We start from the raw sequence: 26206 nt of genomic DNA, 5'->3' as shown, positions 1-26206 counted from the left end.
TGGATTGCTTCTGGCTATAGTATTATTCATCACTCCAAATCATTCATTCAGTGTCCAGTGGTGGCGCTCTTTACACCAAGCGTCTCTTAGCGTTGATTACAGAAATGTAAGTTCGACCACTGCGCCCACTTTTTAAACGCTCTATGCCAGTTGGACCGCTGGCAACAGTTTGGAACATGACTCTTTCTCTGACTTCATGCGATCTTCAATCGCTCTCCTCAGTGCTCGACGATCCCTGTCCACCAGTACCCGTCTGCCTGGTGTTGGTTTAACTGTGGTAGTTCTTCGAATAGACTTCGGTAGGTTTAAAATGGATGAGATGTCACTGATAGCTTTATTAGTCAGGTGACATCCAATGACTAGTCCACGCTCGAAGGCACTACAAGCTCTCTCCTGACTGACCCGTTCTATTGTTGCTGCTTCTTTACTGACAACACAGACCTCCCCTCCTTCTATAACTCTGTCATGTCCGTCTGTCGTGATGCATAATATTGGTTAATAGTTACATTGGGGTATGCGAGTACTTTTGATCAGCTGGTGTAGTTCTTGTTTTATACATTCACCTACACTCAAGAGCGAAGAGTAGTGCTGGGGAGAACTGACACCACGAATCCTGCAGGGCTGTCCATAAATCTGTAAGAGTACGAGGGGTTGGAGATCTCTTCTGAACACCACGTTGCAAGGCATCCCAGATATGCGCACTGATGTTCATGTCTGGGGAGCCTGGTGGCCAGCGGAAGTGTTTAAACTCAAAAGAGTGTTCCCGGAGCCACTCTGGACGTGTGGGGTGTCGCATTGTCCTGCTGGAATTGGCCAAGTCCGTCGGAATGCACAACGGACATGAATAGATGCTTGCATATGTGTCACCTGTCAGAGTCATATCTAGACGTATCAGGGGTCCCATATCAATCCAACTGCAAATGCCTCACACCATTACAGAGCCTCCACCAGCTTGAACAATCCTCTGCTGACATGTGGGGTCTATGGATTCATGATGTTGTCTCCATACCCTGTATACGTCCATCTGCTCGATACAAGTTGAAACGAGACTCATCTGACCAGGCAACATGTTTCCAGTCATCAACAGTCCAGTGTCGGTGTTGGCAGGCCCAGATCGAGGAGTAAAGCTTTGTGTCATGCAGTGATCAATGGTACACGACTGGGCCTTCGGCTCCCAGAGCCCATATCGATGATGTTTCGTTGAATGGTTCGCACACTGACACATGTTGGTGGCCCATTTCAGCAATCTGCAGCAATTTGTATGTATCCATGTTAAAAGCTATACTGCCTTTATACGGCATTATCTTCGAATTAATTGGTTTCTCCAGACAAATAATGCGACACTGAATATGGATGGTTATGGCCAGAGTGTATATTAGCAGACCAATAGTGCGGTTAGACGTCACTGATGATGCAACCTCGTGATAAAATCAGCGAATTTAGAGAGTGATTCAGCTAAGGAACGTGGTATGAAACCAGTATTTGCAACTCACTCATGCCACTACTAGATATTTCTCCAGTATTTGTAATGCATTCTGTCTTGATGTCATGTCACAAATTCTGTAACTATATCCACTGGGTTATGGGCGAAGGTTGATTGAGAAGATCACAAACAGTAGATAGTGTGCTTATTGAGGTCATAAGAAATGTACACAGGCTTTTCAGATCTCTAGTGTTACGTTCTCCACTAGAAATGATGTCTATGATTTGGAATCAAATCTTTCCATTCAACCACATACCTGTGTTGTATTCGATGAAGAAGTCCTTTAATGATTACAGCCACTAGTGAATCATATTTCTGGCACTCTCGTATCTCGACACGAGTCACCTATATCGAACCTGTCTGCTAGAGCAAAACTTTAAATAGTCCCTATGCCTCTTACAACTGCTGCCATTTTGCAGCTTTGTGCATGTGATCATTCCAATTTAAGTCGGAACTGAGCAGAAGTCAGAGAGAGGTATATCTACCACCATCTGCAACTCATGTAGAAACAGAGTGACCTGACTTAGTGTGACAGCAGCGTGTTTTGACCCTTCGGTGGAAATGAGAACATGTTGGAGCTCCACCAACAGTGTACAATGTGTAAGGTCACTGCCAAACGAATCCTGCTCCTGCAACACGAGGTAGTATAAAAGACAGTACAGGAATATCTAGTGCTGCAAGGATGTATATATGGTACATGTGCTTATGCTGTCTGTCTTCACGGTATATGTACGAGTGTCTGGCGGTCGATAGCTATATGCACGATGCAAAAGCTGCGATTTTGTATGGCGCCGGATACGGATTATGTGTTTACTACATCGATACGGTATGTGGAGATCAGTTTCATGCTGAAATATTCAAGCTTCCGTACTCAGTGACAGAGTAGTGTAATTGAGCAAGAGTCTTTCCATATTTGACGACCTGTAGGCCACATTTGCAGGGTTTAACTGTCAGTGCAATATGGCGACCTGTAAAAAATAGTTTTGCCGCTGAAAGTCTCGTCTGCAGAAAGAAAAAGGCAGACAGTGCTTCCACACCAGCAGCATCAGTAATTTGGCAGGTAATTTCAGTAAGAGCTGATTAGAATGATCCATTCATTTGCAAAACAACCTTTATGCTGGGACATAGGAGCCTCTACATAGCGGTGATAACGTTTGCGTTTTGGAGATGTTTGTTGAAAGCAGGACTTAGTGATTTCCAGGAACGGAAACACGTGATGGGCGGGGTGCATTCAGCGTTATTCTGGGCTATTTTCGTAAACAGGTTCTGTTAGGACAAGAATTTCCACGCAGGCAAGCTCTGACATCACGAAAGCTCCTACAGAAGCGACCGTTAACTATTTCAGCAGCATTTTAGGATTTCCGAGAGGTAGACGTCAGTATAATATTGGGAACCTTTTAGCTGCGCCTATGATGGTGAGTCGCTAAGCAAACATTTCACAGCAATGCGTCAGCTGCTCTGGGCGGGTAAAACACATGCATGTCTAGATACATCTCGCATGTCCCGTTAGAATCGCTAGGAGCAATGCAGCCTGTGCTATTCTGGGAAGCATTACAACACATTTCTATAGCGGGTTCAGAGAGAGCGAGAGACTTGGCTGTTATTTACATCGACATGTGGCGTCAGTATGACATTGAGAAACTTTTATCTGTGCCTACGATGATGACTCACTCAGCAATTAGGTCTTTGCTGAACTGCAGTCAGAGAGGCATCATGCCATCAAATGTAAACACATGTGTGGCCTAGAGGCTTCTTGCATATGGGACAGGCATGAGCACACTAGACAGTGTGCACACCTTGGAGTTCTGTTGGGGGCCATTCATTGATATGTCACAGTTGACGGTACTGCAAAAAAAATTTACGTGCAATGAGTGTCTGTGCACTGCATTATTTACAGCTGTTTAAGCGTTGTGGGCATGTTTGCAGAGCCTTTTACATACATTATTTTGACAATGTACGAGTTGTTTGCATGACTGCACTTCAGTGAACTGCATTATTTCGGTGATTTACGAGTGGTTTGCAGGTGTGTAAGCTGTTCAATGCATTATTTCGGTAATTTACGAGTTGTAAGCGTGTTTGTGCATCAGTGTACTGCATTATTTCGGCGATTTACGAGTAGTTTGCAGGTCTGTAGACTATTTACTGTTTCACCAAGCATGAGCCGAGCAATCTAAGGTGCTGCAGTCATGGACTGTGCAGCTGGTCTGGGCGGATGCTCGAGTCCTCCCTCGGGCATGGGAGTATGTGTTTGTCGTTAAGATAATTTAGGTTAAGTAGTGTGTAAGCTTAGGGACTGATGACCTTATCAGTCGAGTCCCACAGCATTTCACAACCACACCCAACCAAGTACGTCAGAGTTTGTGTTTTGTATGAATGTAATAAATAAACTACATGAAATCCATCCATAATAAAATGTTCCAATATAAAAAAAGTACACTCTTTCCTCTCCAGCAGCCCAACACAGGCTGAGACCTTTTCTCGCCATTTCCTCCCCCCCCCCCCCCCCAGACTGCCATGGTACGATAGCGCCCTCTGATGGCAGTACTGTGTACTAGGTTAGTTGGAATCCGGACCTCAAGGTGATCACACTGGATGGAGCTACTGCCTAAGACAACTCAAAGTGTTTAAATAAAGACTGCATGCAAAATAAAGATTTACGTCCATCCTATCCAGCAGCCCAGCACAGGCTGAGGACTTTTCCCGCCAATTCCAAGGAAGAGGTGGCGGTAGGATGACTTAGTTTAGTGGAGGTAGCCCAAGTGACCTATTTTCCCGCCAAAATTTTCCTGCCATTTACTTAGGTTAGTGGTGGGTGGTCCAAGTGACATTTTCTTCCCACCAAAATATGAACCTCCCTCCATTTTCTGGGAGAGAGAAGGGAGGAGAGGAGGAGAGGGGGTTGGATTAGTGGAGGTAGGCCAATTGACCTATTTTCCCCTCAAAATTTGAACATCCCAATTGGCATAATTGCTATGTTGCCACATCTATCGCTGTCATCTTTGATCTGCCATCTTGAATAAATTTGGCAACAGTGCAGAGTGGGGCCATAACCCTGTTGTTCCACTACTAACGATACACTACTTTCTGAGCACTCGCTGTTGAGTACAATGTATTAGGACCTAATAATTAAGAAATCTTCGAGCCACTCACATGTCTTGGAACCTAATCCATAAGTTCATACCTTTGTTAACAGTCTGCAGTGGGACATCGTATTAAACGGTTTTCGGAAATCTGTGAACACTGAAGTTAACTGTTGTTCTTCATCGAAGATATGCAGCATATCATATGCGGAAAGGGAAAGCTGAGTGTCACACGAGCGATGCTTTTTAAATCCCTCCTGATATGTGGGAATCTCAAAGATACCTATTATATTCGAAGTGGGAATATGTTAAAGAATTCTGCGGATAACTGATGCTATTAACATAGGTCTGTAATAATGTGGTCCTGTTCTTTTACTTTTCTTATATACAGGAGTCACCTGCGTTTCTTTCCAGTCACTTGGGACTTTGCTCTGAGCGAGTGCTTCGTGATAAATGCAAGCTAAAGGGCCAATTCTGTAGAGTACTATTGTAAAAGCAAACTTGGATGCCATCCGGACCTGTAGACTTATTTCTTTTCAGCTCTTTCAGCTACTTCTCTTTGCCGGGTACGCCTGTTACTATGTCCTCTATACGGAAGACTGTGCAGCCGTCAAACAACGGTATGTTTGTAGGATCCTCGTAAGCGAATGGTTTCTTAAACGCGAAATTTAAAGTATCAGCTTTCGGGTTTTGCTGTCTTCTATTGCCACACACAAGACTGGTTGACAAGTGGCTGGATAGTGTTCGGTCCTCTTGCAAGGGGACCTCACCTACTCCATTTCGTCCAGATTTATAGTATACGCAGGGCTTGGCAAGAAACGAAAGTGACAGAAATGGGAGCTCCACATGGCCAAGCGTTTGAAAAAATTAACTTCTTTGTGGAGCAACGACTGAGGCATGAGCCATTTATGTTACCGTAGTTTCCAGGCAGCGGTTGCCGTAGCGGGAAGGGTACAGAAAAGAAATCCAAGGATCGTGGAGTTGAGTCCTTATGCGGAAACTCTCTTTCAGTTTTTTATTCAACTTTACGTTACTTACAATATGAATAAACCGAAATACGAACAATGAGAAGCCATTCTTATACAGCTCAATAAGCAATATCCCCCTCTGAAACACTGTTGCCAACAGTCTACTTATGTCTGCATGAACCAGTGGCTTTTTTGGGCCGCTCAATATTAAAAAAAATGGATGATTACGCCTCAAAATAAAGGAATATGGTAATTACTTGGGAGAACCTGGAAAACTTACATTAGCCTCCTGCAAATATTGTTTGACTGATGTGATGAAGCCCTACGTGCAGGAGAACCGATTTCTTGCGTTAATTGACTAGTGGGGAAGACAAAGATATCCAGAATTATATGAAGAGATTATTCAAGATTAAGAAAGTGCTGTCGTGCAGTGCTAAATTGATTGCCCCAAATGCACTCCGTTAGTGCAACCCTGCGATACGCATTTTTATCATCAGCTAAAGAATTTGATCAGAAAGCTTCAAAAAGCATCGAGAGAGAAAAAGAAATCACATCCCGAGAATACTGCATCAAAATAGATCCCATTGTACTTCACCAGCTATCGTCGCCAACATTTGCCGAAATGAAACATTACGCGGGGTTCGCTGCCAAAATGTGCGATGGGAGAGAACTTTCTTGAATCTAAATCAAATATCTTTTTCTATAGAAAATTTCAGTCAAGCGTGTAATTGTACACATGCGGTGTTTATAATGTGTAACCTGTTTTTACGATGAGTACCACCCCAGCACATGCAAATCATCAACTGTAAAATAATAATAGTATAAGGAAAATATAATAATTCCTATCCCAAAGAAAGTAAGTATTGACAGGTGTGAAAATTACCGAACTATCAGTTTAATAAGGCGCGGCTGCAAAATACTGACACGTATTCTTTACAGACAAATTGAGAAACTGGTAGAAGCCAACCTCGGGGAAGATCAGTTTGGATTTCGTAGAAATGTTGGAATACCTTAGAAGATACATTAAGGAAAGGCAAACCTACGTTTCTAGCATTTGTAGACAAAGAGAAAGCTTTTGACAATGTTGACTGGAATACTCTCTTTCAAATTCTGAGGTGGCAGGGGTCAAATATAGGGCGCGAAAGGCTATTTACAGTTTGTACAGAAACCAGATGGCAGTTATAAGAGTCTACGGGCACGAAAGGAAAGCAGTGGTTGAGAAGAGAGTGAGACAGGGTTGTAGCCATTGTAATTCTGTCAGAGACAGCAAAAGACCTGGCAGAACAGTTGAAAGGAATGGATAGTGGCTTAAAAGGAGGATAAAAGACGAACATCAACAAATGCAAAACGAGGATAATGGAATGTAGTCGAATTAAATTATGTGATACTGAGGAAATTAGATTAGGAAATGAGACACTTAAAGTAGTGGACGAGTTTTGCTGTTTGGGGAGTAAAATAACTGATGAAGGTTGAAGTAGAGAGGATATAGAATACAGACTGGCAATGGCAAAGAAAGCATTTCTGGAGAAGAGAAATTTGTTAACATCGAGTATAGATTTAAGTGTCAGGAAGTCTTTTCTGAAAGTATTTGTGTGGAGTGTAGCCATGTATGGAAGTGAAACACGGACGATAAATAGTTTAGACAAGAAGAGAATAGAAGCTTTTGAAATGTGGTGCTACAGAAAAATGCTGAAGATTAGATGGGTATATCACGTAACTAATGAGGAGGTACTGAACAGAATTAGGGAGAAGAGGAATTTGTGGCACAATTTGACTAGAAGAAGGGATCGGTGAAACCATCGGTTGGTAGAACACGTTCTGAGGCATCAAGGGATCATCAATTTAGTGCAGAGGGTAAAAATTGTAGAAGAGGGAGGCCAAGAGATGAATATACTAAGCAGATTCAGAAGGATATAGGTTGCAGTAGTTAGTCGGGGATGAAGAAGCTAGCACAGCATAGTGTAGCATGGAGAGCTGAATCAAACCAGTCTCTAGACTGAAGACCGTAACAACTACTGAAACCTAACTAACCTAAGGACACCACACACATCCATGCCCGAGGCAGGATTCGAACCTGCGACCGTAGCGGTCGCGCGGTTCCAGACTGAAGCGCCTAGAACCGCTCGGCCGCAACGGCTGGCGACAACAAATTAAATACGTGCATTAGTGTGTGGTTTAGTCTTGCCGTTAAAGGTTTCACTTTTCTTTGCGTATTTTTTCAGAAAACACGAAAAGATCGTAACTTCGCGAGGTCGCGTTTAGGCTTAAATTTTGTAAACGTGTTTGTTTCTTTCCACGGTAATTTGACTAGTTTCTCGGTAACAAATAAGTAAACTACCGTAAATAGAGTATAACTTCATTGTTTTAATACAGATTTCAGAAGAACAGCGTAACTTTATATCAGAAACTTGCTTATATACATTTGTTTATAGGCCTAATTCTCCTAACGTTTTTGGAGAATCAAACTTAAAGTATCTCGTTTAATTGTCCTTTTTTTTATTCCATCTTGTGAATAGCGTATTCCTTCATTGTTTTAATACAGATCTCAGAAAAACAGCGGAATTTTAAATCAGAAACTTGCTTATCTACATTTGTGAATAGGCTTAATTCTTGTAACGTCTTTTTGATTTTCGGCAATTAATTGATTTATTCTAGCTAAAGTATTATTTTTGCCATGAGTGAGAAGTGCCTGACTTGCCGTAGAATTGTTAGTTCCGGGGTTTGGTGTGATGGATGCAGTAGTTTTTTTCATTGGGGGGACTGCAGTGGCGTGGGTGTCGGGAAAGTGGATCAGGCTCATCAGTGGTTATGTAGGATTTGCAGCAGAGATAGGAAGATAGTGGAACAGGAGGGGAAAATTGCTGCCATTCAGGCTGAGCTAGATCAGGCTAGGGAAGATCAGGACAGGTTAAGGAGGGAGAAGGGCAAAGAGAGGTGGGAAGTGGCAACAGGTAACAGAAGAAACAGGCCTAGAACTAAGTCTGACAGTTTTGTGGTGAATGTCAAAAATAAGTTTGACCTGTTGCTTCAGTTAGAAACTGATGAGCCTCAAGCAGAGGTAGATGTAGACAGGACACAACAAACTTTCAATAGGAAATTGAAAAAGAATGTAGGAAAGTCACCGAAAACGAAGAAAGTTTTGTTGTTAGGCAGTTCTCATGCCAGAGGTGTAGGCCAACTTCTGCAGGAGGAATTAGGACAGAACACCAGATCACAATTTTTTCAAACCAAGTGCTAGTCTGGATCAGGTGACAGAGGATTTAGGTTCATTCTGTAAAGGATTTACCAGGGAAGACACCGTGGTTATTGTGGGAGGGCCAGGGATCAGTATCGACAGAGATCCTGGGTACAGTATAGAGTGTGACCTGGTAAAGATTGCGTCGGCATCGAGACACACCAATGTTGAATTTGTATCTGTCCTGAGACGCCAAGACTGACCTCATTTGAACTCTTCTATTGGGAGAGTCAATTTGGAGTTCAAATGGTTGATTGGGTCGGGTGCGGGGGCTCATATTGGTGTGATTCCTGTTGATTCTCTAAGTAGGTGGGACTATACCAGGCACGGCCTACATCTCAACATGAAAGGGAAGGGTAAACTGGCTGGGGTAATAGCAGGAAATTTAAGGGGGGAGGCACTGCCATGAATGGTAAAATACCAGTGGTTACAGGTGTTGGAGCAGCACCTTTTTTAGGACAGGTAAGACAGAAAGATGTCAAGTTCTACGAGAGGTCAGGATTGAAACAAATTATCAGTTTATGAAAGAAATTAAACAGCACAATTCTAGCACAGTGGATCACCAATCATAGCTGTCAATTATAAATTTTCACCAATCACCAGAAATTTTATCTCCACCAGTTGTATCTCAGTCCTAGATAATTGCATTGATGAATTAAAGTCACCCAACCCAGTTGACATAATCTGCCACTCTGAACACCATGTGACCACTGGTATAGGAACTAGGCCTAAGCACAATGAGAAACTCAGACATGAGAGTACTGCAAATGTTAGAATAAGGAAAGGTTCTCATAAAAGTATGATTAAAAATAATGTAAGTATATTTCATCAAAATATTGGGAGTTTAAAGGATAAAATAGATGAGCTTCTGGTTTGTTTAGAAGATTTAGAAGCTGAGGATGAAATAGATATACTATGCCTGTCTGAGCATCACATTGTTACTGATGTGGATAAGGTAAATGTAAGTGGATATAAGCTCTCTGCACAATTTAGAGAAAATATGAAGAAAGGAGGAGTTGCCATATATGTCAAAAGTTATCATTGTGCAAAAAGTATAGAAACAAAAAAGTTTTGTGTAGAGAAACATATAGAAGTATGTGCCTGTGAGCTTAAATTAAATAAAGGCACATTTATAATTGTAACTGTATATAGTTCCCCATCGGGAAATTTGCATCTATTTTTGAAAAATTTGGACTCCTTGTTGTGCTATCTGTCAGACAGGGGGAAGCAAATTATTATTTGTGGGGACTTCAATGTAGATTCTCTGAAAGAGGGTAAAAGGAAAAATGACCTTGAAGTATTACTCGGTTCTTTCAATTTGACGCCCGTTATTGATTTTCCTACTTGGGTGGTAAAGGATAGCAGCTCACTGATAGATAACTTCTTTATAGACCAAGATACGTTTGACCAGATAAATGTTCAGCCTGTTGAGAATGGTCTTTCTGATAATGGTGCACAGCTAGTTACAATATATGACATAGCTCCATTCAGCAGTACTAAACAGTCCTCCAAAGTAGTACGTTCAGTCAACGATTTAACAATTGCAAATTTCAGAGAAAGCCTATAGCAATTAGACTGAGATGAGGTGTACAGTGAACCTGATGCCAATTTAAAATATAATTTATTTCATGACACTTTTGTAAATGCATTTGAAAACTGCTTCCCCAAGAAAATAGTTAAATATACTCGTAAGAAACCATGTAACAAACCATGGCTTACTAAGGGTATAAAAATATCTTGTAACCGGAAAAGGGAAGTGTATCTGACAGCAAGAAAGAGTAGTGACCCAGAAACTATCAACCATTATAAAAACTACTGTGCTATATTAAGAAAAGTTATTAAAAAATCCAGAAGAATGTGTGTCATGTCTGAAATGAGCAACTCTGATAATAAAATTAAAACAATTTGGAATATTAGTAAAAGAGCAACAGGTCAACCAAGAGCATAGGAAGACAGTATTACCATCAAACTGGATGAAAACTTTACAAACAAAAAGTCAGAAGTTGAAAATATTTTTAATAATCATTTTCTGAATGTTGTGGATATAGTAGGATCCAGGTGCTCATTAGAAGATGCTAGGCAGTTAATGAAAGAGGCCATACCTATGCAATTTGATACAACTGAAATCTCACCCACTTCTCCCTCTGAAATTAGGAAAATAATAAACTTGCTTGAAAGCAAAAACTCACATGGAATTGATGGCATTTCCAGCAAAATACTAAAAGCTTGTTCTCAACAGATAAGTAAGATTCTCAGCCAACTGTGTAATAGCTCTCTGGAACAGGGCATTTTCCCTGATAGACTGAAATATGCTATTGTTATACCTTTACATAAAAAGGGGATAGATCTGATGTCAATAATTAGCGTCCAATCTCCCTGCTAACAGCTTTATCCAAAATTTTTGAGAAAGTAATGTATTCAAGAGTAGCTTCACATATCTGTAAAAATGAAGTACTAACAAAATGTCAGTTTGGTTTCCAGAAAGGTTTTTCAACAGAAAATGCCATATATGCTTTCATCAATCAAATTTTGGATGATCTGAATAACCGAACACCACCCATTGGGATTTTTTGTGATCTCTCAAAGGCTTTTGATTGTGTAAGTCATGAAATTCTGCTAGACAAGCTAAAGTATTGTGGCATGAGTGGGACAGTGCACAAATGGTTTAATTTGTACCTAACTGGAAGAGTGCAGAAAGTTGAAATAAGCAGTTCTCATAATAAGCAAAGATCAGCACATTCCTCAAACTGGGGAACTATCAAGAATGGGGTTCCACAAGGGTCGGTCTTGGGTCCTTTGTTGTTCTTAATATATATTTATGACTTGCCATTCTATATTCATGAAGAGGAAAAGTTAGTTCTGTTTGCTGATGATACAAGTATAGTAATCACACCTGACAAACAAGAATTAACTAATGAAATTGTCAATAATGTCTTTCAGAAAATTAATAAGTGGTTCCTTGTAAACGGACTCTCATTGAATTTTGATAAAACACAGTACATACAGTTCTGTACAGTAAATAGTATGACACCTTAGGTGTGTCATTGATGAGAGATTAAATTGGAGGAAACACATTGATGATTTGCTGAAACGTTTGACTTCAGCTACTTATGCAATAAGGGTCATTGCAAATTTTGGTGATAAACATCTTAGTAAATTAGCTTACTACGACTATTTTCACTCATTGCTTGCATATGGCATCATATTTTGGGGTAATTCATCACTGAGGAATAAAGTATTTATTGCACAAAAGCGTGTAATCAGAATAATAGCTGGAGTCCACCCAAGATCATCCTGCAGACATTTATTTAAGGATCTAGGGATATTCACAGTAGCTTCTCAGTATATATACTCTCTTATGAAATTTGTTATTAACAACCAAACCCAATTCAAAAGTAATAGCTGTGTGCATAACTATAATACTAGGAGAAAGGATGATCTTCACTATTCAAGATTAAATCTAACAGAAGGGGTGAATTATACTGCCGCTAAAGTCTTTGGCTACTTACCAAATAGTATCAAAAGTCTGACAGATAACCAACAAGTATTTAAGAAGAAATTAAAAGAATTTCTGAATGACAACTTCTTATACTCCATAGAGGAATGTTTGGATATAAATTAAGAAAAAAAATTATAAAAAAATTAAAAAAAACAAAAAAATAAAAAAATTGTTGTATTAACTTAATTATGTTGTTAAATTAACTTAATTATGTCATGTATTGGAAAATTTGACTCGTTCCACATCATTACGAAATACCATATTCATGATCCATGGCACTAGTATTAATCTAATCTAATCTCTAAAAATAGAAAATAAAAGAAGTTACCACCTAGGGATTCGACCTCACAACTCACGGATCACCACTGCGTACTCTGCGTACTCTTTCCACTACGCCAGCTGCTGCCTGGGAATTATTCTAACGTAAATGGTTCCCGTCTCGCCCGACCCACGTCAAAACGCTATTTTATCAAACAGCTTGGTCATCTTATCTCCTACTTCTCTCACTTTCATTTCAGGCCAAGCCCTGCACATACTGTAAATTTGGACAAATCGGTGTGACGATTACTTGCGGTCCTGCGGTCCTCTTGTTAGCGATTTTAGTGAGGATTAGAATTTCTCGGTTTCTCGCAAAGATCGTCCTCTAAGGTATGACGGTGGAAGGCGTTGGACGCTTCGCGCGTCGATCTTCTTACAGACTCGTTAGTTTCTACTAACTTTTGCCTGTTGCGTTCCTTTTTGAACCGAGAGGGCAACAGTCTCTGCTTCCTCAGCATAATTTTGTTATTAAACCATGGTAGGCCTTAATACATTTACTCGCGAGATGCATTCAGTTTAAACTTTGCTATAATTCCTCTTCGTCCATCACATTGGAATTAAATCACGTCCATTCATCGGCTACGTGTGATGCTAACAACTACTTATCTGCTCTTTCTGCATAAATACTCTCCTTGCATACTTGATGGATTTATTAACTTTAGTAACCACCGGGATCACTAATCCCTGTCTCTATGCTCACACTGCCGATAAGGATAGATCCGTTTGGAGCTATATGGTCTCAAATATTTCCATTGCGGTCGGTTGCTTAGCTAGAATGACTATCCTTAGCACCTGCCATAGACGTCCCAGTCTACATGAAGTTGCCCTGTACGCCTTATGGTCATTTCCGGGACATTTATTTACAATCCCAAAGACTCCTTTTCCTTTTGTTTTGTATTACAATACTAATAAATGTAATATACTGAACATTATTTCGGTTTCTTTGCAGTGCAAGTAACGTAAAAATCGAACAGAAAAGAAGTTTCCAGATAGTAAATCGACCTTAAGACCCACGGATTGCCTGCAACCAATATTGCATGCATTAGAGCAGTGTCTGCGTTTCACAGCATATGTAAAAATAGTTCACAAATTGCGAATACGGTTGCACAAACCTATGAAATTTACCAGGGACCTATCAACATCTGTGCGGCACTGTGACTCGAATCTGGCTTTCCAACATGTAGCAAGCAGTTGTCTTAAACACTTCGGCTATCCGAGCACACCATCAGGATCTATCCAAACCTCTACACGTCTCCACATGCATGCATGTCTGAAGAAACATCGTACTGTACAGACATTGTAAGATACGGGTGCTGCACTAATGCATTTCGTGCCAAAGCGGAGGCAACCTGACGAGAAAACTAAATTAGTCTTTCCATGTGAGGGAATCAGAAATTGTGCGAGCACTATCGGATGTACACACTTGTAAATGTGGAGGTTTTTGTCGATCCCTGATAGTCGAAGTGGTTGAGGCGACCGTTCATAATTGTCGAATACATTTCATAATATTGCACGATCTGGGTATTTACGCGTTACTGAGTGTAGACTTTCTTTTAAAGATCCTATAACTGTTTTAACGGAGTCGGGTAACCGGTAAAAACATCCGATACTTAACTTTAGTTCACCTAGGGCTGCTATTCGAGTCCAGATACCTTCACAATTACATTCACTTTCGACCTCGTTAGACAATATATTGTTATCGATACAATGAACACTCCCACTTCGATTCGACTGTCTTTTCGAGATACATTCCAGGCATCGCTAAATATTTCTTAGCTTTCTGTTTCTGATTTCAGCTCGTCCTGGTTCCGATAATAATGAGCGCTACAACTGGAAGGAAGTAAATTCAGGAACTTTACTACAAATGTTTCGACAATTTATTGTTGAAAATATTGACCGTCGAAGTGTCTATACTTTTTACGTGATCTGATTACGCTCTCTGTATATTCACTGGCGAGCGTTCATCTGAGAACCTCAGACAACTGTCTAGCCTAAAGAAACCCATATGCACACCACAAATACTCTGCTACGCGAGTAGCTACTTCCTTTGTGTAATGCATACCTGACCTACGAAGTGGAGTCCTGTAATTCTCCACCCCATATCATAGGCACAGAAATCTGTAGCCAAGACTATCACAGAATCCACGGAGCCTCTAGGTGAGACGCTGCTCTTGGTTCCAATCCAAAGGAAGCCGATCGACTCTGGGAGTAATGATGTAAGTTGCGAGGTCTGCTTGCACCCAAGGAACGAAGCCAACAGCTCACCACTCCAGCCAGCCACCTGCAGGAACTGAGGATGACCTCAGGTTACAAGCAACAAGCTTCAATGGTGCCGAACGAACCATAACTTGCAGACGACTGCACGCCGCTCCCTTGATAGCCTCAGGCAGGGCCTCTTGCACATCGTTCATGAGGTCCGATGGCAGTCATACCGAGCGCACATTGGACTTCTTTCCAGCCCTGGACGCTATTTTCCCTAAGGGGCTCCGTAATTCAGAACTCACTTAACACTGGAGTTCCCAATAACTAGCAAACCTGTCTCTCTGTATGCCTGCTTGGACCCTGCTAAAGGAGCGGGGGGTGAATGGGTGAGGCCTGACGGCGTCCATACGGGCTCTCGGCCTCGAGCGACAGGACCACTTCACAACCCGCCAGTCACCCCGTGGTGAACGTGGATCCGCCGCGATTGGTAGGCTGGAAAGTGCTCGAAAGCTGACCCCTTGGGCGAAACATGATGTTTGAATGTCTCAAGTGTATCTTTTGAGTGTAGATTACTTTCATGAGTGCGTATATAGTGTGCTGTTTTACTTGTGATGATGAGAGAAGGAAGTGAGGGGCTGAAACCCGGTGCCATAGCCTGCTCCTCTCGAACAGAACCAAGGGGCGGAGTGGGGAGGGGGGGGGGTGGGGGGTGGGAGTGTTACCTAGCTTAGCATAAGCTTCCGCTATCAGAAACCTTACGCAACTTCGTCGGCCAAATACTGGCAGAAAAATTTCTTCCACCACTAGGGTTCGAACGAGCTACCTCCTAGATAAGCGCCACTGTACAGGCGTGGATTAGCGTTCTTGGCTACGAAAGCGGGGAGTGTTTAAAAGCGTTCTCTGTTCTACTGTAGAAATAAGTGGCTGTGTTCTGCCTTTGGCAGAGATATTTCTGATTGGCTTCCATAGTGTGGCTGGTAAAACGCAACGAATAGCTGCATCTCTTACTTTGGTTAGTATCTCCTGATGCCTTCTTTAAATATCCTATGATTACATACAACACGAAACTACACAAAGTCTTCTGACGACTGTCTGAATCAGAATCTTGGAAGTGCAATTTCTACTCCTATTTAAGAATCAGTGTTTCTTACTTAACAGTAAGACAGTCTGCTTCCAATCTGATCTGACGTATTTGGAATGGATGTTCTATCGACTTGGTGAAGCTCACAGAAAAATTAAAATAAGTATACCGATTGCAGAGTTTCCAACAGTTCGACCCCCCTCTCCGCCCCGGCCCCCTCCCAAGCGCCAGCGTAGGTGGCCTACTTTTGGGAAATGCCGTTCCTGTTTGGAGAATTCACATTGAAAAGTGGTCATCAGAATGCAAATTACTACCAAATTTCCACTGAACAGTGTTTATAGGGGTAAATGAGCTAAAGAAGAGGTCAGTGGTTGAGAATTGCTGTTGCACTGTTCAAGTGCATACTTGCTTGCCGTTCAAAAGACAAGTGTCCTATTGTATGGAGCCCCAGAGCACGTCAAATGAGCTTAAATTTCGTTAGAAGGAGAGTGGATTGCGAGTTTTCTAAGAAGGTAACAGAGAGTCTCTGTATTGGGAAATCATTCAATGGGAATTAAGAAACATATATTAAAATCAAGTCTCTGGAGAGGAATGGAACTTCAGTTCTTCCACTGAATTTTGGGAGTTGGCATTGAGGTTCAACTTCATTCCTTACGTCTTCGTGACAATTTCAAATGATCTAGTAATGCCTCTTAGGATTCGCTGGGTCGCTGGTACTTGTGTCAAGCTCCATTTTGGAGCCATTGTCTCTAATCACATTCATTTGTGATACGGACTCATTTTGCCTAATCCAAAATGATATCCAACAAGAAAAATACGCTAACATGCTGACAGCTATGTTCCTAAATTTTTTTATGCTTAGGACTAACGCAGCTGGACGGTAATTTTTAGAAAATACACAAATTATTTTATTTTATGGGCTCATCAGTATACAACGCGTTCAGAGGCAACCTGAAAATCTTGTGACAGTGTGGCAGCATAGGTTGTGCCGATAAACAACTGTTACGAAAAAAATTCGATACGTTGCGCCTTTTCCGAGTTAACTGATGTCGTTTGGTTTCCTAAACCAGAGCAAGAGAGTGATAGAAAAATTACACATGGGACGGCAGTAAATATCGGACCCGAGCCAAAGGCTGAACAGTCTCATGCGCTACCATCTACACTATAAGAACAACTGATACTAATTGTCAAATCAAACACCTTTCAGTCGTCTAATTTCCAAATTGTTATTTTATTTGGCTGAGAGTTTCGGCGATTTACTACGCCATCTTCAGCCCTCCTGACAGACTTGTAGGAATATTCTGCGCTCGATTACGATTAAAATAGGGGCTACCATTCAGGTACTGGTAACTGTAGAATTATGCTTAATACAACGATCACTTCAACCATCATCTGCCGATCGGAATCGAAGTAGGAATCTGCCTACACGTCGGTCAGGTGGCGTGAAGATGCCGTAGTAAATCGCCGAAACTGGTAGCCAAATAAAATAACAGTTTGGAAATTAGACGGCTGAAAGGTGTTTGATTTGACATCTTGTACCGAACACCCGAATCCCGCAACCATCCCTGAACAGATGGACATACAGAGATACTAACTGTTCTGTCGAGCCGCTTGAATTTACACGCACGACGGCCTGGTTGACTAACTTGAATGTGTTACTGGGAAACTGCAACATATCGAATTTTCTTCTTAACAATTATTTCTCAGCACAACCACCCTACAACAGCCTTACAGACTGTTGCTGACCCCCTGTATACACACTCCATGAAAAAAATAAATTGCTCTTCCGCGCATTTACTGCATTCTGTTAGTATGCTATAGTTGTTTGTGTTGGTGCATTGTTATTGTCATTCACTCATATACCAGTGCACTCAACAGCGGGACCAAGAGTCAGTCAGACCCGTCCCAAGTAACAGCTGCTGAACTAGTACACCAGACATGCTGAGTGCGAGTTTTAGATACATATAGCCGCACCGTAGGTACAACCACAACGGAGGGGTATCTGTTGAGAGGCCAGACAAACGTGTGGTTCCTGAAGAGGGGCAGCAGCCTTTTCAGTAGTTGCAAGGGCAACAGTCTGGATGATTGACTGATCTGGCCTTGTAACAATAACCAAAACGGCTTTGCTGTGCTGGTACTGCGAACGGCTGAAAGCAAGGGGAAACTACGGCCGTAATTTTTCCCGAGGGCATACATCTTTACTGTATGATTAAATGATGATGGCGTCCTCTTGGGTAAAATATTCCGGAGGTAAAATAGTCCCCCATTCGGATCTACGGGCGGGGACTACTCAAGAGGATGTCGTTATCAGGAGAAAGAAAACTGGCGTTCTACGGATCGGAGCGTGGATGTCAGATCCCTTAATCGGGCAGGTAGGTTAGAAAATTTAAAAAGGGAAATGGATAGGTTAAAGTTAGATATAGTGGGAATTAGTGAAGTTCGGTGGCAGGAGGAACAAGACTTCTGGTCAGGTGACTACAGGGTTATAAACACAAAGTCCAATAGGGGTAATGCAGGAGTAGGTTTAATAATGAATAGGAAAATAGGAATGCGGGTAAGCTACTACAAACAGCATAGTGAACGCATTATTGTGGCCAAGATAGATACGAAGCCCACACCTACTACAGTAGTACAAGTTTATATGCCAACTAGCTCTGCAGATGACGAAGAAATTGAAGAAATGTATGATGAAATAAAAGAAATTATTCAGATAGTGAAGGGAGACGAAAATTTAATAGTCATGGGTGACTGGAATTCGAGTGTAGGAAAAGGGAGAGAAGGTGAATATGGATTGGGGCTAAGAAATAAAAGAGGAAGCCGCCTGATAGAATTTTGCACAGAGCACAACTTAATCATAGCTAACACTTGGTTTAAGAATCATGATAGAAGGTTGTATACATGGAAGAACCCTGGAGATACTAAAAGGTATCAGATAGATTATATAATGGTAAGACAGAGATTTAGGAACCAGGTTTTAAATTGTAAGACGTTTCCAGGGGCAGATGTGGACTCTGACCACAATCTATTGGTTATGACCTGTAGATTAAAACTGAAGAAACTGCAAAAAGGTGGGAATTTAAGGAGATGCGACCTGGATACACTGAAAGAAGCAGAGGTCGTACAGAGTTTCAGGGAGAGCATAAGGGAACAATTGATAGGAATGGGGGAAAGAAATACAGTAGAAGAAAAATGGGTAGCTCTGAGGGATGAAGTAGTGAAGGCAGCAGACGATCAAGTAGGTAAAAAGAAGAGGGTTAGTAGAAATCCTTGGGTAACAGAAGAAATATTGAATTTAATTGATGAAAGGAGAAAATATAAAAATGCAGTAAATGAAGCAGGCAAAAAGGAATACAAACGTCTCAAAAATGAGATCGACAGGAAGTGCAAAATGGCTAAGCAGGGATGGCTAGAGGACAAATGTAAGGATGTAGTGGCTTATCTCACTAGGGGTAAGATAGATACTGCCTACAGGAAAATTAAAGAGACCTTTGGAGATAAGAGAACCACATGTATGAACATCAAGAGCTCAGATGGAAACCCAGTTCTAAGCAAAGAAGGGAAAGCAGAAAGGTGGAAGGAGTATATAGAGGGTCTATACAAGGGCGATGCCCTTGAGGACAATATTATGGAAATGGAAGAGGATGTAGATGAAGATGAAATGGGAGATACGATACTGCGTGAAGAGTTTGACAGAGCACTGAAGGACCTGAGTCGAAACAAGGCCCCCGGAGTAGACAACATTCCATTGGAACTACTGACGGCCTTGGGAGAGCCAGTCCTGACAAAACTCTACCATCTGGTGAGCAAGATGTATGAAACAGGCGAAATACCCTCAGACTTCAAGAAGAATATAATAATTCCAATCCCAAAGAAAGCAGGTGTTGACAGATGTGAAAATTACCGAACTATCAGTTTAATAAGCCACAGCTGCAAAGTACTAACACGCATTCTTTACAGACGAATGGAAAAACTAGTAGAAGCCAACCTCGGGGAAGATCAGTTTGGATTCCGTAGAAATACTGGAACACGTGAGGCAATACTGACCTTACGACTTATCGTAGAAGAAAGATTAAGGAAAGGTAAACCTACGTTTCTAGCATTTGTAGACTTAGAGAAAGCTTTTGACAATGTTGACTGGAATACTCTCTTTCAAATTCTAAAGGTGGCAGGGGTAAAATACAGGGAGCGAAAGGCTATTTACAACTTGTACAGAAACCAGATGGCAGTTATAAGAGTTGAGGGACATGAAAGGGAAGCAGTGGTTGGGAAGGGAGTGAGACAGGGTTGTAGCCTCTCCCCGATGTTATTCAATCTCTATATTGAGCAAGCAGTAAAGGAAACAAAAGAAAAATTTGGAGTAGGTATTAAAATCCATGGAGAAGAAATAAAAACTTTGAGGTTCGCCGATGACATTGTAATTCTGGCAGAGACAGCAAACGGACTTGGAAGAGCAGTTGAACGGAATGGATGGTGTCTTGAAGGGAGGATATATGATGAACATCAACAAAAGCAAAACGAGGATAATGGAATGTAGTCGAGTTAAGTCGGGTGATGCTGAGGGTATTAGATTAGGAAATGAGACACTTAAAGTAGTAAAGGAGTTTTGCTATTTGGGGAGCAAAATAACTGATGATGGACGAAGTAGAGAGGATATAAAATGTAGACTGGCAATGGCAAGGAAAGCGTTTCTGAAGAAGAGAAATTTGTTAACATCGAGTATAGATTTAAGTGTCAGGAAGTTATTTCTGAAAGTATTTGTATGGAGTGTAGCCATGTATGGAAGTGAAACATGGACGGTAAATAGTTTGGACAAGAAGAGAATAGAAGCTTTTGAAATGTGGTGCTACAGAAGAATGCTGAAGATTAGATGAGTAGATCACATAACTAATGAGGAAGTATTGAATAGGATTGGGGAGAAGAGAAGTTTGTGGCACAACTTGGCCAGAAGAAGGGATCGGTTGGTAGGACATGTTCTGAGGCATCAAGGGATCACCAATTTAGTATTGGAGGGCAGCGTGGAGGGTAAAAATCATAGGGGGAGACCAAGAGATGAATACACTAAGCAGATTCAGAAGGATGTAGGTTGCAGTAGGTACTGGGAGATGAAGAAGCTTGCACAGGATAGAGTAGCATGGAGAGCTGCATCAAACCAGTCTCAGGACTGAAGACCAAAACAACAACAACAACAATATTTTTTTAACGCTCAGTTGAAGCCGTTGTGGCGTACGTGTCACGGAGTTCCTTATGGAAAAAAAATTGGTCAAGTAGGATCGTCGCTTCAATAGAGATAGTTTTTATCCTGTGGAAGGTGGTCTTCTGACATCCTGCCCGTTATGCGCCCGCCTCACGTAGCCAAGTGAATAGAAGAGCTGAGGGAAAGGAGTCGCGTGTTGATTGCTGGCCGTCGCTGGAGAGCGTCAGTTCCAAGCCGTTAGCTCTCCCTGGCACCGGTTCTCAGCTAGCCAGCTCGCATTTCCTTTCTGGCCCCTTTTGTGAACTTAAGTTCCTCGATGACTAACTTGATTTCCTAAAGCGTCGCCTCTCGGCCGCACTAGGATTGGCTAGCGCCTGCAAACCAGCCTGGACGTGCCCGTCTGTATTCCGAATTAGGAACCAACTTCCTTCCGTTCATGAAATCTACGTCCTACGCATTAACGGTCCCTAAATGATCCCCATCCCCTGACTACTCTGATCACGACCACCCTGCAGCTGTACAAAGCCAAATCACAATAAGGTTCCCCAGCTCCGTCTCAGGAACACAACACACCAACAGTGGAAGCGAAAACACACAAACTAAAATGTTCACGTCTCACAGACAGGTGGCACAGACAGTTTCTTATTTCTTTACAGTAACTAGGTATTGCAGGGACAGGAAGGGCATACGACTATCGGATAAATATGAATGAATAATTCCGTAACTGCAGATGTGTAGCAGGTCACATTTAGCTGACCCGACCGTATCGAGACAGACGCTGAACATTTATTCTATAGAGCTGGAGTATCTGCAGCTTTTCGAGATTTGAAGTAAATACAGGTAAATATCGCTTTGGATAGGAAGATATCATGTCTGGTTTCAGGCGGCTATTCCTAGTGGTAAAGGCTGTCAGTCTTGCTTGAGAGACAAAAGCAGAGCTCACCATTTGCAGCAAAGTTGACAGGACCGATTTCTGAACTCTGGTACAGAGCCGAGTGGAGAGTCTGAATCAGAGGCTCAGACAGTTCTGCGACCATGTAGGCTGCAGATTCCTCGACTTGTGCGATGGGGTGGTTGGGTCTCGCGTTTATCTAAATAGGTCAGGAGTCCATTACACGCAGGCGGCGGCTACACGGGTAGCAGGAGTTATATGGCGTGGATTGGGAGTTTTTCTTTTTGGGTTAGAAGGTCTCGGGGAAACACAAAAAGGGCTTTAGTCACAAAGGTTGACGGTCGAACACAAGAAGAACGTAGATCCAAGAACCATCGGTATAACAGCTGTAAATTGTCGTACCTGTGTTGGGAAAATTCCAGAGCTCCAAGCGCTAATAAAAAGCACTGGTGCTCAAATCGTTATAGGCATTGAAAGCTGGCTAAAGCCGGAGATTTTTGCGAAGGACCTGACTGTGTTCAGAGAGGATGGGATAAACACGGCGGTGGCGTGTTTGTTGCTATTAGAAGTAGTTTATCTTGCAGCGAAATTGAAGTAGATAATTACTATGGATTAGTATGGGTAGAGGTTACTCTTGGTAACCGGAAAAAATAGCAATTGGATCCTTTTACCGACCTCCCAATTCAGGTTCAAAGAAAGCAAGAATCAAATTGCAAACACCTACCGACACATAGAATTATGGGTTGGTGGCGACTTCAATTTACCGTCGATATGTTTGCGAAAAATCCGGAGGTACACGTACAACCTCGTACGAAATCGTGCTGAACGCATTCTCTGAAAATCATTTCGAGCAGTTAGTTCATGAGGCCACTCGAATAGTGAACGGTTGTGAAAGCACAGTTGAGCTCTCAGTAACAAAGAATCCTGAGCTAATAACGAACATCAAAACAGATACAGGGATTAGTGAACACAGGGTTGTCGTAACGAGACTGAATATTGTTATTCCAAAATCCTCCAAAAATAAACGAAAAATATACTTATTCAAAAAAGCAGATATAAATTGGCTTTACGTTTTCCTGAGAGACAATCTCCACTCCTTCCAAATTAACAATGTACCGATAAGTGTACCCAAGATGCGACTTTAATTCAAAGAAATAATATTGATAGCAGCTGAGAGATTTATACCAAACAAATTAACAAATGATAGAGCTGTAACCCCTTGGTAGACAAAACGTATCAGAACACTGTTGCAGAAACAACGAAAGAAGCATGCAAAATTTAAACGAACGCAAAGTCTCCAAGATTGGCGATCTTTTACAGAAGTTAGAAATTTAGCACGGGCTTCAATGGGAGATGCTTATAACAGTTTCCACAACGAAACTTTGCCTCGAAACCTGGAAGAAAATCCAAATTTAGCACGGACTTCAATGAGAGATGCTTATAACAATTCCACAACGAAACTTTGCCTCGAAACCTTGCAGAAAATCCAGACATTCTGGTCATATATAAATATGTAAAATATGGTAGCGGCAAGACACAACCAATGCCTTCAGTGCGCAATAGCAATGTAAATACTACCGTTGACAGTGCTGCTAAAGCTGAGTTACTAAACACTGTCTTCCGAAATTCCTTCACCAAAGGAGACAAAGTAAATATTCCAGAATTAGAATCAAGAACAACTGCCAATATGAGTAACTTAGAAGTAGATACCCTGTGAGTAGTGAAGCAACTTAACTCACTTAATAAAAGCAAGTCTTCCGGTCCATACTGTATACTACTTAAGTTTCTTTCAGGGTAGCTCCACACTTAACAATAATATACAATCGCTCGCTCTACGAAAGATCCGTAACCAATGACTGGAAAGTTTCACAAGTCACATCAATATTCAAGAAAGGCAGTAGGAGTAATTACAGGCCCGTTTCATTAACATCGATTTGCAGCAGAATTTTGGAACATACTTTATGAATTACCTCGAAGCTAACGGTCTATTGTCACACAGTCAACACGGATTTAGAAAACGTCGTTTCTGCGAAACACAACTAGCTCTTTACTCACATGAAGTGTTGAGTGCTATTGACAAGGGTTTCAGATTGATTCCATATTTCTAAATTTCCAGAGGGCTTTTGACCCTGTACCTCACAAGTAGCTTTTGGTCAAACTGCGTGCTTCTGGAATACCCTCTCGGTTATGTGACGGGATTCCTGATTTCCTGCCAGAGAGGTCACAGTTAGTAGTAACTGATGCAAAATCATCGAGTGAAACATAAATGATTTCTTGCGTTCCCCAAGATAGTGTTATAGGCCCTCCGCCGTTACTTATCTATATAATCGATTTAGGAGACAATCTGCTCAGTCGTCTTAGGTTCTTTGCAGATGATGCTGTCGTTTATCGTCTAGTAAAGTCATCAGAAGACCAAAACAAATAGCAAAGATATATGTATCAGTTCTGAACATGGCTGTTATTCAGCAACCGTATATTAGTTTCAATATAAGATTAAACAGCCCACCGGTTGTGCATAAACGGGTACATTGACGTAAGTGTGACACCTACTGGGGGTGTCTTCATCAGAATGAACTGTTGAGAAATCATAAAACTACATAGCTAAAAGCAATAGTCAGCTATTCTCAAGTCAAAAGTAAAACAAAACGTTGTAACTTTTGCCACGTGTATCCATCTTGCACAGAGCATAACTTAATCATAGCTAACACTTGGTTCAAGAATCATGAAAGAAGGTTGTATACAGGGAAGAAGCCTTGAGATATTGGAAGGTTTCAGATAGATTATATAATGGTAAGACAGAGATTCAGGAACCAGGTTTTAAACTGTAAGACATTTCCAGTGGCAGATGTGGACTCTGACCACAATATATTGGTTATGAACTGTAAAGTAAAACTGAAGAAACTGCAAAAAGATAGGAATTTGAGGAGATGGGACCTGGAAAAACTGAAAGAACCAGAGGTTGTAGAGAGTTTCAGGGAGAGCATTAGGGAACGATTGACAAGAATGGGGGGAAGAAATACAGTAGAAGAAGAATGGGTAGCTTTGAGAGATGAAATAGTGAAGGCAGCAGAGGATCAAGTAAGTAAAAAGACGAGGGCTAATAGAAATCCTGGGGTAGCAGAAGAGATACTGAATTTACTTGATGAACGGAGAAAATACAAAAATGCAGTAAATGAAGCCGGCAAAAAGGAATACAAACGTCTCAAAAATGAGATCGACAGGAAGTGCAAAATGGCTAAGCAGGGATGGCTAGAGGACAAATGTAAGGATGTAGTGGCTTATCTCACTAGGGGTAAGATAGATACTGCCTACAGGAAAATTAAAGAGACCTTTGGAGAAAAGAGAACCACTTGTACGAATATCAAGAGCTCAGATGGAAACCCAGTTCTAAGCAAAGGAGGGAAGGCAGAAAGGTAGAAGGAGTACATAGGGGGTCTATACACCAAGGAATTACAATTACGAACAACTTAAACTGGAAAGAAAGTATAGAAAATGTCGTGGGAGAAGCGAACCAAAGACTGCGTCTTATTGACAGAACACTTAGAAGATGCAACTAGTACAGAGGCCGTCTACACCATGCTTGTCCGTCCTCTTTCGGAGTACTGCTGCACGGTGTGGGCTTCTTACCAGGTAGGATTAACGGACTACATCGACAAAGTTCAAAGAAGAGCAGCACGTTTTGTATTATCGTGAAATAGGGGAGAGAGTGTCACTGACATGGTACAGGATTTGGGTTGGGCGTCATTAAAACAAAGGCATTTTTCGTTGCACCGGAATCTTCTCACGAAATTTCAATCATTTTTCCTCCAAATGCGAAAATATCTTGTTGACGCCGACCTACGAAGGGAGAAATGATAATCATAATAAAATAAGGTAAATCGCAGCTCGCACGGAAAGGTAGAGGTGTTCGTTTTTGCCGTGCACTGTTTTAGACTGGAATAATAGAGAATTATTGTGAAGGTGGGTCGATGAACCCTCTGCCAGGTACTTAAGTGTGATTTGCAGAGTATCCATGTAGAGGTAGATATAGAATGCCTTTTAGAAAAAAAAATCATTTATGAAGTTCTCCGTTACGGCATCTTCGTCTGTTATAAAAACAATGGAGGTGACCTCCGTACTTCACTACACCAGCTGCACGAAATGTGCAAGGAATACAATTTAAAATTTCTGGTAATAAAGCAGTCATCATGACACTCCGAGGAAAGAAAACCGTCAGATCAAAAATTGCATCACATAATTCAGTTTTAGACTAGG

Source organism: Schistocerca piceifrons, chromosome 8 (genome assembly GCF_021461385.2).
Source record: "Schistocerca piceifrons isolate TAMUIC-IGC-003096 chromosome 8, iqSchPice1.1, whole genome shotgun sequence".
NCBI classification, from domain to species: domain Eukaryota; kingdom Metazoa; phylum Arthropoda; class Insecta; order Orthoptera; family Acrididae; genus Schistocerca; species Schistocerca piceifrons.
The sequence above is the reverse complement of the archived record's forward strand: the minus strand, read 5'-3'. Positions refer to the sequence as shown.